This window comes from Entelurus aequoreus, linkage group LG09 (assembly GCF_033978785.1).
Source record: "Entelurus aequoreus isolate RoL-2023_Sb linkage group LG09, RoL_Eaeq_v1.1, whole genome shotgun sequence".
Lineage (NCBI taxonomy): Eukaryota > Metazoa > Chordata > Actinopteri > Syngnathiformes > Syngnathidae > Entelurus > Entelurus aequoreus.
In genome coordinates this window covers 1,932,320-1,948,674 of record NC_084739.1, presented here as the reverse complement: position 1 = coordinate 1,948,674, position 16,355 = coordinate 1,932,320, and the positions used below count along the sequence as shown (strand labels likewise).

The 16,355-nt window shown below is 33.2% G+C and overlaps 1 protein-coding gene across 3 annotated transcripts in view; it reads left to right on the top strand.

Moving 5' to 3' along the window:
- LOC133657056 (cGMP-dependent protein kinase 1) overlaps positions 1 to 16,355 on the top strand; it is a 634,377-nt gene that overhangs the window by 397,483 nt on the left and 220,539 nt on the right. The window contains exon 1 of one of the 3 annotated variants that reach the window (XM_062057948.1): positions 14,290 to 14,347. The exons of the other annotated variants lie outside the window; for them this stretch is intronic. The gene's annotated coding sequence lies outside the window, so the exon portion shown is untranslated. Of the gene's footprint in view, positions 1 to 14,289; positions 14,348 to 16,355 lie in introns of those variants that run through there. 3 annotated transcript variants of the gene reach the window in all.

Below are 16,355 nucleotides of genomic sequence, written 5' to 3'. Positions count from 1 at the left end.
GCGAAGATGCACTGGCTGAGGCTCGCAGTAATCCCGCCTCCTGGTGGTAGAGAATCCCCCCCGCCGTAGAATGCACCCCCTGACGGGAGTGTTATATCAACTAAAGCCCACACTTAAACTTTAAACGTGCAAGATTGAATTTATTTAAAAAAAGTTATTTAATAAGAAGCCAAAAAGTGCAAAAACAATAATGTTCGTGTTGGAGGAGTTGTGAGTGACCGCTGGGCCACAACATTAGGTACACCTGCAGACTGCAGCACGGATTTCATATTTCATTCATTCACAACTCCTCCAACACGAACATTATTGTTTTTGCACTTTTTGGCTTCTTATTAAATAACTTTTTGAAATAGATTCAATTTTGCACGTGGAAAGTTTAAAAGTGGGCTTTAGTTGATATAACACTCCCGTCAGAGGGTGCATTAATCCAGCACAACAGCGGCGCATGGACTTCATTTATAAGTAAAGGTAAGACCATAATAACGTTTTTTTTTAATTAAACGTGCTTTTTTGTGTGCTACAGTTTGTATGTGTAAAGTTAAGTTAAAGTACCAATGATTGTCTCACACTCTAGGTGTGGTGAAATTTGTCCTCTGCATTTGACCCATCCCTTGATCACCTCCTGGGATGTGAGGGGAGCAGTGGGCAGCAGCGGCGCCGCGCCCGGGAATATTTTTTGGTGATTTAACCCCCAATTCCAACCCTTGATGCTGAGTGCCAAGCAGGGAAGAATGCTGGTATGAGCTTTTAAACATAACCCGTTAACTGCCAATCAAATGGTGAATAAGATACTCTTTAGGGTTCATATGTTTGTAAATCTGACTGTGATGAAGTCAGTGCCTCACCTGACATGAACCTCACCGCACGTCACTGATATATATACACATATATATATATATATATATATATATATATATATATATATATATATATATATATATATATATATATATATATATATATATATATACATATATACACCTTCTCATTCAATGGGTTTTCTTTATCTTTAGGACTATTTACATTGTAGATTGTCACATCAAAACTATGAATGAACACATGTGGAGTTATGTACTTAACATAAAAAAGTGAAATAACTGAACATGTGTTTTATATAGGGATGTCCGATAATGGCTTTTTGCCAATATCCGATATTCCGATATTTTCCAACTCTTAATTACCGATATCAACCGATACCGAAATCAACCGATACCGCTATATATGCAGTCGTAAAATTAACACATCATTATGCCTAATTTGGACAACCAGGTATAGTGAAGATAAGGTCCTTTTTTTAAAAATTTATAAAATAAAATAAGATAAATAAATTAAAAACAATTTTTTGAATAAAAAAGAAAGTAAAACAATATAAAAACAGTTACATAGAAACTAGTAATGAATGAAAATGAGTAAAATTAACTGTTAAAGGTAAGTACTATTAGTGGACCAGTCATGTGTGCTTACGGACTGTATCCCTTGCAGACTGTATCGATATATATTGATATATAATGTAGGAAGCAGAATATTAATAACAGAAAGAAACAACCCTTTTGTGTGAATGAGTGTAAATGGGGGAGGTTTTTTGGGGGTCTGTGTACTAATTGTAAGTGTATCTTGTGTTTTTTATGTTGATTTAATAATTAAAAAAATAAAATAAAATAAAAAACGATACCGATAATAAAAAAAACGATACCGATAATTTCCGATATTACATTTTAAAGCATTTATCGGCCGATATTATCGGATATCTCTAGTTTTATATTCTAGTTTCTTCAAAATAGCCACCCTTTGCGCCGATTACTGCTTTGCACACTCTTGGCATTCTCTCCATGAGCTTCAAGCACACCTGTGAAGTGGAAACCACTTCAGGTGACCACCTCGTGAAGCTCATGGAGAGAATGCCAAGAGTGTGCAAAGCAGTACATTTAAATGAGTATTTTTTAAAAATTATTATTATAGTTTTAACTAGGCCCTGAGATGAGCAGCGACATGTGTACCGTATTTTTCAGACTCATTTATTGTCCTGTACATTAGGCCAGTGTTTCACCTAATTGGTCCAAAAAATATTTTTTTGCAAATCAATAATCATAAAAATGTGCCGTTGTCTAGTGCAGTGTTTTTCTAACCTTTTTCGGTATGTAAAAGGTATGTAACGCATACAGAAGGCACTGAAGCATAAGGGATGGCTATGCAAAACAAAAGTAAAACTGAACTGTCTACAAAGCAAACAAAAACGGAATGCTGGACGACAGCAAAAACTTACAGCGTGTGGAGCAGGAAGACGGCGTCCACAATGTACATCCGTACATGACATGACAATCAACAGTGTCCGCACAAAGAAGGATAGCGTACGCGCAACTTCAATAGTCTTGATTGTGAAAACAAAGCAGGTGCGGGCAATAGAACTCAAAGGAAGGCGTAACAAAACAGGAAGGGTCACCCAAATGAACAGCGCAAGACAGAAACTAAAGCACTACACACAGGACACAACAACACACTCAAAATAAGGTATGACAACCTGGTGGAGTTTCATTTTTGAACGTTTTCTGCTGGTGGTGTGCCCCCGTATTTTTCTGTATGAAAAAAATGTGCCTCGGCTCAAAAACGGTTGCAAAACACCGCATTAGGCGCACCGGGGTTATAAGGGGCCTAATGTACGGATTCATTCGGATTGTGCTTACCGACCTCGAAGCAATTTTATTTGGTACGTGGTGTGATGATAAGTGTGACCAGTAGATGGCGGTCACACATTAGAGACAGGTTGACGCCCCCTGTTCGATAAATGACGCTTATCAAAGCAAGCCCAAAACGTTGAGAATATAGAACATTACATAAAGCGCTAAAAATTCTGTCAACATTCTTTAGGACGACTTTGGTAAGCTATGAAGCCGCACCGCTTGATGGATAACTTCTACCATAGTCAGGCGTACTGTGCTTCAACATACGGTGTTATGATGTGTGTATAAGGACCCCAAAATGACACCTACTATCCGCCGTTTTGTTTCACGATATTATGCAAAACCAACGTTTCTTACCTTCTGGTACCTGCTGATGCGTATTTGGGATCTGCATAAATCCCCCAAATTTGCACGCGTCCGCCATTGTAGTCCGCGCTGTAGTCAATAAGCTCCTTATTTTCCTCCATCCTCTTGCTACGGGACATTCATCCTCCGCTGTTGCCATTTCTAATCCAAAGTAGCGTACAGTTCTGAGTCATGTCTGTCAGTAGGCTCGCTATGGAAGCGCTAAAAACTAGATGGCGGGAAGAGGACGCTGTAGAAGTTGAACCGCATCCTGAAGAGACGGTCTGAAATTAAACAGCTTGTTTCCAAGTTCCATATTTATAGCGTCAAATTCGCTTTCATCCCCCCTCTCTCGGCTTCCGTCTGCTCCGACGTCTCACTCTTCCTCCGTGCTGGCTTCTATAAGCAGCAGTTCATCCTCAGTATGTTCAGCTTCAAAAATATAAGGTTGTAATTTCTCATTTGTCCAAATAAAGTTGTTTTTTTTTGTCTGTTTACAAGTCTGCCATGATTAGAAAACACACTCGTGTTTGAGTCCGGAAGTAGGAACACACATTTTGTCAGAAGTCAGACGTGCGTTGCTATGGAAACAGAAATCAATGTGCGGAATATATCAGTCCCGGAAATGATTAAAATGATCAAAATACGGTAAATATTGTACATATTACATATTGTTATGAAGGTGTCTGTTACTACATTATATATATACTTGCAGTGTGTATATTGTACATATTACATAATGTTATGAAAGTGTCTGTTACTACATTATATATATACTTGCAGTGTGTATATTGTACATATTACATATTGTTATGAAGGTGTCTGTTACTACATTATATATATACTTGCAGTGTGTATATTGTACATATTACATAATGTTATGAAAGTGTCTGTTACTACATTATATATATACTTGCAGTGTGTGTATTGTACATATTACATATTGTTATGAAGGTGTCTGTTACTACATTATATATATACTTGCAGTGTGTGTATTGTACATATTACATATTGTTATGAAGGTGTCTGTTACTACATTATATATATACTTGCAGTGTGTATATTGTACATATTACATATTGTTATGAAGGTGTCTGTTACTACATTATATATATACTTGCAGTGTGTGTATTGTACATATTACATATTGTTATGAAGGTGTCTGTTACTACATTATATATATACTTGCAGTGTGTGTATTGTACATATTACATATTGTTATGAAGGTGTCTGTTACTACATTATATATATACTTGCAGTGTGTATATTGTACATATTACATATTGTTATGAAGGTGTCTGTTACTACATTATATATATACTTGCAGTGTGTGTATTGTACATATTACATATTGTTATGAAGGTGTCTGTTACTACATTATATATATACTTGCAGTGTGTATATTGTACATATTACATATTGTTATGAAGGTGTCTGTTACTACATTATATATATACTTGCAGTGTGTGTATTGTACATATTACATATTGTTATGAAGGTGTCTGTTACTACATTATATATATACTTGCAGTGTGTATATTGTACATATTACATATTGTTATGAAGGTGTCTGTTACTACATTATATATATACTTGCAGTGTGTATATTGTACATATTACATATTGTTATGAAGGTGTCTGTTACTACATTATATATATACTTGCAGTGTGTGTATTGTACATATTACATATTGTTATGAAGGTGTCTGTTACTACATTATATATATATTTGCAGTGTGTATATTGTACATATTACATATTGTTATGAAGGTGTCTGTTACTACATTATATATATACTTGCAGTGTGTGTATTGTACATATTACATATTGTTATGAAGGTGTCTGTTACTACATTATATATATACTTGCAGTGTGTATATTGTACATATTACATATTGTTATGAAGGTGTCTGTTACTACATTATATATATACTTGCAGTGTGTGTATTGTACATATTACATATTGTTATGAAGGTGTCTGTTACTACATTATATATATACTTGCAGTGTGTATATTGTACATATTACATATTGTTATGAAGGTGTCTGTTACTACATTATATATATACTTGCAGTGTGTATATTGTACATATTACATATTGTTATGAAGGTGTCTGTTACTACATTATATATATACTTGCAGTGTGTGTATTGTACATATTACATATTGTTATGAAGGTGTCTGTTACTACATTATATATATACTTGCAGTGTGTATATTGTACATATTACATATTGTTATGAAGGTGTCTGTTACTACATTATATATATACTTGCAGTGTGTATATTGTACATATTACATATTGTTATGAAGGTGTCTGTTACTACATTATATATATACTTGCAGTGTGTATATTGTATATATTACATATTTTTATGAAGGTGTCTGTTACTACATTATATATATACTTGCAGTGGGTATATTGTACATATTACATATTGTTATGAAGGTGTCTGTTACTACATTATATATATACTTGCAGTGTGTATATTGTACATATTACATATTGTTATGAAGGTGTCTATTACTACATTATATATATACTCTTATGTGTGACTGCCATCTACTGGTCACACTTATCATTTCACCGTGTACCAAATAAAATAGCCTCGAGGTCGGTAAGCACAACCAAAATTAGTCAGTTTATTAGGCGCACCGGGTTATAAGGCACACTGTCGGGTTTTGAGAAAATGAAAGGATTTTATAGTCCGAAAAATACAGTATTTACCTGAATCCGTTACAGACAAAATCAGTGAAGTGAATTATGTTTATATAGCGCTTTTCTCTAGTGACTCAAAAGCGCTTATACGTAGTGAAACCCAATATCTAAGTGGCATTTAAACCAGTGTGGGTGGGCACTGGGAGCAGGTGGGTATATGTGACTGCCATCTACTGGTCACACTTATCATTTCACCATGTACCAAATAAAATAGCTTCGAGGTCGGTAAGCACAACCAAAATTAGTCCGTTTATTATAAGTTATAAGGCACACTGTCGAGTTTTGAGAAAACGAAAGGATTTTATAGTCCGAAAAATACAGTATTTACCTGAATCTGTTACAGACAAAATCAGTGAAGTGAATTATGTTTATATAGCGCTTTTCTCTAGTGACTCAAAGCGCTTTTACATAGTGAAACCCAATATCTAAGTGACATTTAAACCAGTGTGGGTGGGCACTGGGAGCAGGTGGGTATGTGTGACTGCCATCTACTGGCCACACTTATCATTTCACCATGTACAAAATAAAATAGCTCCGAGGTCGGTAAGCACAACCGAAATTGTTCCGTACATTAGGCGCACCGGGTTATAAGGCACACTGTCGAGTTTTGAGAAAACGAAAGGATTTTATAGTCCGAAAAATATGGTATTTACCTGAAGGTGGGTAAAGTGTCTTGCCCAAGGACACAACGGCAGTGAATAGGATGGCAGAAGCGGGGATCGAACCTGGAACCCTCAAGTTGCCGGCACGGCCACTCCACCAACCGAGCTAATCAGCGCAGCCTCCGACCAGGTTGGCAGGGCGGACGTTACAAATTTGCTGCATGCTTCCAATGGGCAAAAAGTAGCACCCTCTGGTGGACAAATATAACAACTGCAAGCCAATTTGAATGATTGTGTGAACGCTGTAAATGTCGCCGTGATCACAGCACGAAGCTGACATGGAAGTCCCAACAGCACATTTGTTAGCCTATTTAAGAACCAGGGCCAAGCAGACCTGTTATAAAATATTCATGACCTTAAAGAAAATAGTTCTCAATTGCATTACAGTCCGCCCTGAGCAGAGAGCCAGACGTCTTGTGAGACGGGAACGGCCTTCCTCTCCATTATTGTATTATTTAATAGTTACCCGCCTCGCCAGACGCTCGCACCGGGGCTCCTCGATAAGGTCAAAGTGGTCTTTGCAGATCATAAGCAGCATAAAACATGAACACAAGCCAATTTCCGTCCTGGATGATTCGGGCCGCCAGCTGTTGAGGAATCAGATACCACTTCAGCCCTTGTCCTTATTACGTATCCTCACATTTATTCCATTTTGGAATCGTTTGCCTGAAAACATTACGACCTCTCGGACAAGTTAAGGAGTTAGCAGTTTATGTGGCAATATTTCAACTTAAAAGGGGAACTGCACTTTAGCGGTTAGCAGCTAGCAATGCAGCTAATTGGAGCGATCCATTCTGCCTCTAAATCACTTCAAAAATGCATCCAAGAACCGTCAACAATACTTCATTTACGTTCTGTAACCTGTACAACAACTAGATATGCGTTAAAATGTAATATCGGAAATTATCGGTATCGTTTTTTTTATTATCTGTATCTGGTTTTTTTTTAGTTTTTTTTTTTTTAATTAAATCAACATAAAAAACACAAGATACACTTACAATTAGTGCACCAACCCAAAAAACCTTCCTCCCCCCATTTACACTCATTCACACAAAAGGGTTGTTTCTTTCTGTTATTAATATTCTGCTTCCTACATTATACATCAATATATATCAATACAGTCTGCAAGGGATACAGTCCGTAAGCACACATGATTGTGCGTGCTGCTGCTCCACTAATAGTACTAACCTTTAACAGTTAATTTGACTCATTTTCATTCATTACTAGTTTCTATGTAACTGTTTTTATATTGTTTTACTTTCTTTTTTATTCAAGAAAATGTTTTTAATATATTTATCTTATTTTATTTTTATTTTTTTAAAAGTACCTTATCTTCACCATACCTGGTTGTCCAAATTAGGCATAATAATGTGTTAATTTCACGACTGCATATATCGGTTGATATCGTATCGGTAATTAAAGAGTTGGACAATATCGGAATATCGGATATCGGCAAAAAGCCATGATCGGACATCCCTAATAACAACCAAACTGGAGCAACATTGTTATTGTAAGAGTGAACACTGAAAAACTATTTTTCTAGCATAGTAACACATCGCTATTCGCCGTAAAAGCTAACTACGGCAAGAGATAAGCTAGCTTTTACGCCAACACGAAACATGTTTGAGTTTGTAATACACAACACTGTATATGTGTGTCATATATATATATATATATATATATATATATATATATATATATATATATATATATATATATATATATATATATATATATATATATATATATATATATATATATATATATATATATATATATATATATATATATATATATCACAGTAATATTGTGAGTTTTTGTCGGCTGGAGCTAACATTTTCTGCATTTAAAACACTTCCTTGTGGTCTACATCAGGGGTCCCCAACCTTTTTGTAGCTGCAGACCAGTCAACGCTTGAAAAACCGGTAGGGGGGTTGGGGGTGTATTTAAAAAAAACAAAAAAACTTTTAGTTTTTTTTTTTACATAAATAAATACAATCATGTGTGCTTACGGACGGACTGTATCCCTGCATATTGTATTGATCTATATTGATATTTAATGTATATATTGTGTTTTTTATGTTGATTTCATAAAAATAAAAAAAAAAATAAAAAATTGTTTGTTTGTTTTTTTGTTCTTTTTTTTTTAATTTCTTGTGCGGCCCGGTACCAATCGGTCCACGGACCGGTACCGGGCCGCGGACCGGTGGTTGGGGACCACTGGTCTACACAACACGTAATGGTGATATATATATATATATATATATATATATATATATATATATATATATATATATATATATATATATATATATATATATATATATATATATATATATATATATATATATATATATATATATGACATATATATATATATATATATATATATGACATATATATATATATATGTATATATATGTATATATATATATATATATATATATATATATATATATATATATATATATATATATATTTATATACATATATATCATATATATATATATATATATATATATGTATATATGTATATATATATGTATATATATATATATATATATATATATATGTATATGTATATATACATATATATATATATATATATATATATATATATATATATATATATATATATATATATATATATATATATATGTATATGTACATATATATATATATATATATATATATATATATATATATATATATATATATATATATATATATATATATATATATATATATATATATATATATATATATATATATATATATGTATATATGTATATATATATATGTATATATATATATATATATATATATATATATATATATATATATATATATATATATATATATATATGTATATATATATATATATATATATATATATATATATATATATATATATATATATATATATATATATATATGTATATATATATATATATATATATATATATATATATATGTATATACACATATATATCATATATATATCAGCCACAGCTGAGGGGACAAAGCACTCAGGGATACAATCAGGAAATAACCAAAATAAGAGCGCTGGCAGGAAACAGACAGGAAAAACCAAAACATAACTGAATTGTCGGTGACAAACCCTGACAAAAACGAGGCATAACGATGCAATGTGTACATACAGCTAGCCCAAATAGCATGTTAGCATCGATTAGCTTGCAGTCATGCACTGACCAAAAATGCACGATTAGCACAGCATAAAACATTTGGTGGACAAAACGAGACAAAGAAGGAGCGGCATAAAACACGTCTTTCTGTGGCAGCGTCGGAGAAAGTCGTACATGCAAACAAAACTACGGTGAGCTCAAGGACTCCCGTAATTAGTCGGATGAAACGGCGCTCGCCGATTGATGGAGTGAAACAGTGGTATTTCTAATTACTGGGCAGGTTTTTGTCATGTTCGTCCTCCTACAGCACGGGTGTCCAAAGGGCGGCCATTTGCGGCCCGCAGGTCATTTTTTAACGGCCCCACGGCACATTTTAAAAATACGATTGAAAAAACATAAAAAACATTAAAAGTGGTATTTAAAGAGCAAACAGGTGAAATGTAAGAAGAAAATGTAGCAATGTTTACTCTGATAACACAAAGCTGCCATGCAGGCTGTTTCTTTCTTTAAAACATAATAATGAATCAAAATCAATGTCATTATGAATTATTGACCTATGCAAGGCTCTAATTACGTCACATTAAATATTTTGATTTATTTTTTGGGGGGGAAAATGTTGCATATTTTGTGTTTGCCATGTAAAAAAACGAGCTGTTTTTTTTAAAAAAGGGCCTAAAACGAACAAACAAAAAACATAAACAACAATAAAACTTATAATTGACAGATAGATCTGAAGTTGATCTTGAGATTATTGTGTTAAAAATAAACAGTAAAAAAAAATAATATATAGTTTATTTTTTATAACTTTTGGATCCCCTACAATTTTAATGTGATTAGTTTTTAAGTGTCATTGCTCAAAAAATAATAATGAATTAAAATCAATGGTGTTATGAGTTATTGACCTTTTAAAGGCTCCAATTATTATATAATCTCAAATATCCCACTTAAAAATGTTATTGGTTAAAATATTGCATATTTTGTGTTTTTTTTCATTAAAAAAATGGGTTTTCTTTGACAAAAATAGCATACAATTTAAATCTTTAAAAAATGTTATATTGACAGATAGACCTAATGTTGATCTAGAGCAGGAGTCACCAACTTTTTTGAAAGCAAGAGCTACTTCTTGGGTAGTGATTAATGCGAAGGGCTACCAGTTTGATACACACTTCAATAAATTGCCAGAAATAGCCAATTTGCTCAATTTACCTTTAACTCTATGTTATTATTAATAATTAATGGTATTTATCTTTGCGGAAACACTGATCATCTTAATGATTTCTCACAATAAATATATATAGAAACGGATAAATATCAATATCCAACACTTTATTTTTATATTTTCTCTAAGTGCACATTTTTCAAATTGAACATTTTCAAATGATCACTTCTAAGACAGTCTTGTGAAATCACAACATCCCATTTTAACTAGCTAGCCACTAACATTTTTGAACAAATCATGGATTACTTTGCACCATTTTTGTACAAATAATAACTCATGTAAAACAGTGGTCCCCAACCACCGGTCCGCGGACCGATTGGTACCAGGCCGCACAAGAATTAAAAAAATAAAATAAAAAAAATAAAAAAATAAAAAAATAATTAATGAAATCAACATAAAAAACACAATATATACATTATATATCAATATAGATCAATACAGCCTGCAGGGATACAGTCCGTAAGCACACATGATTTTATTTATTTATGTACAAAAAAAAACAAAAAAAAAACAAAACAAAAAAAATTAAATACCCCCCCCCCCCCCCCCCCCACCGGACAAATTTTCAAGCGTTGACCGGTCCGCAGCTACAAAAAGGTTGGGGACCACTGATGTAAAATACAAAAGTCAACTCTCAAATTTTTAAATAAATCATGTAACACTTTGAACCGAACACCCAAATCTGTTATCTGTTTCTTTGTCAGTTAGTGAAGACCAAGTCTTTAAAAATATTTTCTTGGATTTTCAAATTCTATTTGAGTTTTGTCTCTCTTAGAATTAAAAATGTCGAGCAAAGCGAGACCAGCTTGCTAGTAAATAAATCAAATTTAAAAAAATAGAGACAGCTCACTGGTAAGTGCTGCTATTTGAGCTATTTTTAGAACAGGCCAGCGGGCTACTCATCTGGTCCTTACGGGCTACTTGGTGCCCGCGGGCACCGCGTTGGTGACCCCTGATCTAGAAATGTTTTCAACTCTCAAATTTTTAAATAAATCATGTCACACTTTGAACTGGACACCCAAATCTGTTATCCGTTTCTTTGTCAGTTCGTGAAGACCAAGTCTTTCAAATATTTTCTTGGATTTTCAAATTCTATTTGAGTTTTGTCTCTCTTAGAAATAAAAATGTAGAGCAAAGCGAGACCAGCTTGCTAGTAAATAAATACAATTTAAAAAATAGAGGCAGCTCACTGGTAAGTGCTGCTATTTGAGCTATTTTTAGAACAGGCCAGCGGGCTACTCATCTGGTCCTTACGGGCTACCTGGTGCCCGCGGGCACCGCGTTGGTGACCCCTGATCTAGAGATTTTTTCAACTCTCAAATTTTTAAATAAATCATGTCACACTTTGAACTGGCCACCAAATCTGTTATCTGTTTCTTTGTCGGTTAGTGAAGACCAAGTCTTTAAAAATATTTTCTTGGATTTTCAAATTCTATTTGAGTTTTGTCTCTCTTAGAATTAAAAATGTCGAGCAAAGCGAGACTAGCTTGTTAGTAAATAAATAACATTTAAAAAATAGAGGCAGCTCACTGGTAAGTGCTGCTATTTGAGCTATTTTTAGAACATGCCAGCGGGCTACTCATCTGGTCCTTACGGGCTACCTGGTGCCCGCGGGCACCGCGTTGGTGACCCCTGATCTGGAAATGTTTCCAACTCTCAAATTTTTAAATAAATCATGTCACACTTTGAACTGGACACCCAAATCTGTTATCCGTTTCTTTGTCAGTTCGTGAAGACCAAGTCTTTCAAATATTTTCTTGGATTTTCAAATTCTATTTGAGTTTTGTCTCTCTTAGAATTAAAAATGTTGAGCAAAGCGAGACCAGCTTGCTAGTAAATAAATCAAATTTAAAAAAATAGAGGCAGCTCACTTGTAAGTGCTGCTATTTGAGCTATTTTTAGAACAGGCCAGCGGGCTACTCATCTGGTCCTTACGGGCTACCTGGTGCCCGCGGGCACCGCGTTGGTGACCCCTGATCTAGAAATGTTTTCAACTCTCAAATTTTTAAATAAATCATGTCACACTTTGAACTGGCCACCAAATCTGTTATCTGTTTCTTTGTCAGTTAGTGAAGACCAAGTCTTGAAAATATTTCCTTGGATTTTCAAACTCTATTTGAGTTTTGTCTCTCTTAGAATTAAAAATGTCGAGCAAAGCGAGACCAGCTTGCTAGTAAATAAATACACTTTAAAAAAATAGAGGCAGCTCACTGGTAAGTGCTGCTATTTGAGCTATTTTTAGAACAGGCCAGCGGGCTACTCATCTGGTCCTTACGGGCTACCTGGTGCCCGCGGGCACCGCGTTGGTGACCCCTGATCTAGAGCTGTTTTCAACTCTCAAATTTTTAAATAAATCATGTCACACTTTGAACTGGACACCAAATCTGTTTTCTGTTACTTTGTCAGTTAGTGAAGACCAAGTCTTTAAAATATTTCCTTGGATTTTCAAATTCTATTTGAGTTTTGTCTCTTAGAATTAAAAAATGTCGAGCAAAGCGAGACCAGCTTGCTAGTAAATAAATACAATTTAAAAAAAATAGAGGCAGCTCACTGGTAAGTGCTGCTATTTGAGCTATTTTTAGAACAGGCCAGCGGGCTACTCATCTGGTCCTTACGGGCTACCTGGTGCCCGCGGGCACCGCGTTGGTGACCCCTGATCTAGAGATTTAAAAACTTGAATAATAACACAAATAATGATACTGAATAATGACAAATTTTTTATATTTTTGGGACCAAAACCCTTTGGGGTCCCCGGGATCAAGCCTAAATGTATATTTTTTATACATATATTGTATTGTTTTTTAAAATAAAAAATATCAAAATGGCCCCCGCTAGCTTTGATTTTTCAATGTGCGGCCCTCAGTGGAAAAAGTTTGGACACCCCTGTCCTACAGAAACCACATTAACACAAAATATGTAGTAGAGCTACGGGTTGCCGACCCCCGCCTTAAGGGTACAAAAAGCTCAATATTTTGACTGCTGGACCCACAGAGCGCTACAGGTTACTTGACTGGCCGTGGGCTCTTACAACGGCACCGCTGTGGTCGCTTCGCCGGCTCCTGCATGGAGGAAGCCCGCGGCGGAAGATCGGCAGCGATAAGATGATTGAGATTATTGTAATAAAACATGGAGAACAGAGGAGGTCGGGGGGCGGGAGGGTGATGGAGTAAGAGCGGGAGCCAAAATAAACTCTTTGTTCGCCAATGCGGGTTATTTCCCTCCTTCTGAGATAAACACGGGGTCAGTTTTCTTTAGCGGGCTCAATAGTGGCCGTGTGACGTTCAATGGGCCTGGGGAAAAAAGCAATTACGGCTAAAATTAGAGCCTTTTTTCCCCCCGGCGGAGGATGCTGGATTTATGCTTGAATATTAATAAACACGCTGGTACAGGACCTATGGCATAATAACCAGCGCCATGTTTCCCTCGGCGTCTTCTAACGAGCTCCGCCAAAAAAGACATTAACGTATTCCGCCCTAAAAGCACTTCCTGTTCTTCTTCTTCTTCTTCCCGCAGCGTGCCCACTTTCCACAGCCTGCAGGAGGACATTCTCAGCAAGCTGGCCGACGTCCTTGAGGAGGTGAGGCCAGCGTCAATGGCGCCTCAATATTCTACGGTGAACATATTCCAGTCCCAGCGAGAGGACGGAGCGAGTAATAAGGCCGTGTTGCCGTCGTGTTGACTTCATGCCAGTTGGAAATTACTGTGGTGATTCAATTAGTCGCACCTTTGAATTATGATTAATCGTGATTAATCACAGTGAATGACTTGCTTGCAAAAATCTAATTAAATGTAAAAAAATATCTTAATATTTTATGAAATTTAATTTACTAGTATTAAAAAAGATTATTATTATTATTATTATTATTTTTTTTTAAATATTTTTTTTTAAATATTGAAATTAATTAATCACAGTGAATGTCTTGCTTGCAGAATTCCAATTAAATAAATAAAAATACCCCAATATTTTATGAAATGTTATTTATTAGTATTAAAAATGATTATTATTATTATTATTTAAAAATATTGAAATTAATTAATCACAGTGAATGTCTTGCTTGCAAAATTCTAATTAAATAAACAAAAAATACCCCTATATTTTATGAAATTTAATTTACTAGTATTAAAAAAGATTATTATTAGTATTATTATTTCAAAATATATACATTAATTAATCACAGTGAATGTCTTGCTTGCAAAATTCCAATTAAATTTAAAATAATACCCCAATATTTTATCAAATGTAATTTACCAGTATTAAAAAAGATTATTATTATAATTTAAAAATATTGAAATTAATTAATCACAGTGAATGTATTGCTTGCAGAATTTCAATTATTTGTTTTATTTACTTACTCTAGTGCTTCAATTACTCACACTTTTGAATTCTGATTAATTGTGATTAATCACAGTGAATGAATTGCTTGCAAAATTATAATTAAATTTTAAAAAATACCCCAATATTTTATGAAATATAATTTACTAGTATTAAAACAGATTATTATTATTATTATTATTTTAAAATATTGAAATTAATTCATCACAGTGAATGACTTGCTTGCAAAATTCCAATTACATTTAAAAAAAAATAGCCCAATATTTTATAAAATGTAATTTACTAGTATTAAAAAATATTATTAGTATTATTTGAAACTATTTAAATAAGGGATGGGTACCTTTCATATAGATACCAGTACTGTGCGGTACCAATTTAGATTTTTTTTTTTTAATTACTGTAGTGCTTCAATTACTCACACTTTTGGATTCTGATTAATCGTGATTAATGACAGTGAATGGTTTGCTTGCAAAAATTCTCATTAAATAAAAAAAAATACCCCAATATTTTATGAAATTTAATTTACTAGTATTAAAAATGATTATTGTTATTATTTAAAAATATTGAAATTAATTAATCACAGTGAATGTCTTGCTTGCAAAATTCCAATTAAATAAAAAAAAATATATATATATTTTATCAAATTTTATTTACTAGTATTAAACAATATTATTATTATTATTTAAAAATGCTGAAATTAATTAATCACAGTAAATGACTTGCTTGTAAAATTCCAATTAAATTAAAAAAAATACCCCAATATTTTATAAATGTAATTTACTAATATTAAAAACTATTATTATTATTAATATTTGAAACTATTTAAATAAGGGATGGGTACCTTTCATATCGATACCAGTACTCTACGGTACCAATTTTGATTATTTATTTTTTAATTACTGTAGTGCTTCAATTACTCACACTTTTGGATTCTGATTAATAGTGATTAATCACAGTGAATGGTTTGCTTGCAAAAATTCTCATTAAATTAAAAAAAATACCCCAATATTTTATGAAATTTAATTTACTAGTATTAAAAATGATTATTGTTATTATTTAAAAATATTGAAATTAATTAATCACAGTGAATGTCTTGCTTGCAAAATTCCAATTAAATAAATAAAAAAATATATATTTTATCAAATTTTATTTACTAGTATTAAACAATATTATTATTATTATTATTTAAAAATACTGAAATTATTTAATCACAGTAAATGACTTGCTTGCAAAATTCCAATTACATTAAAAA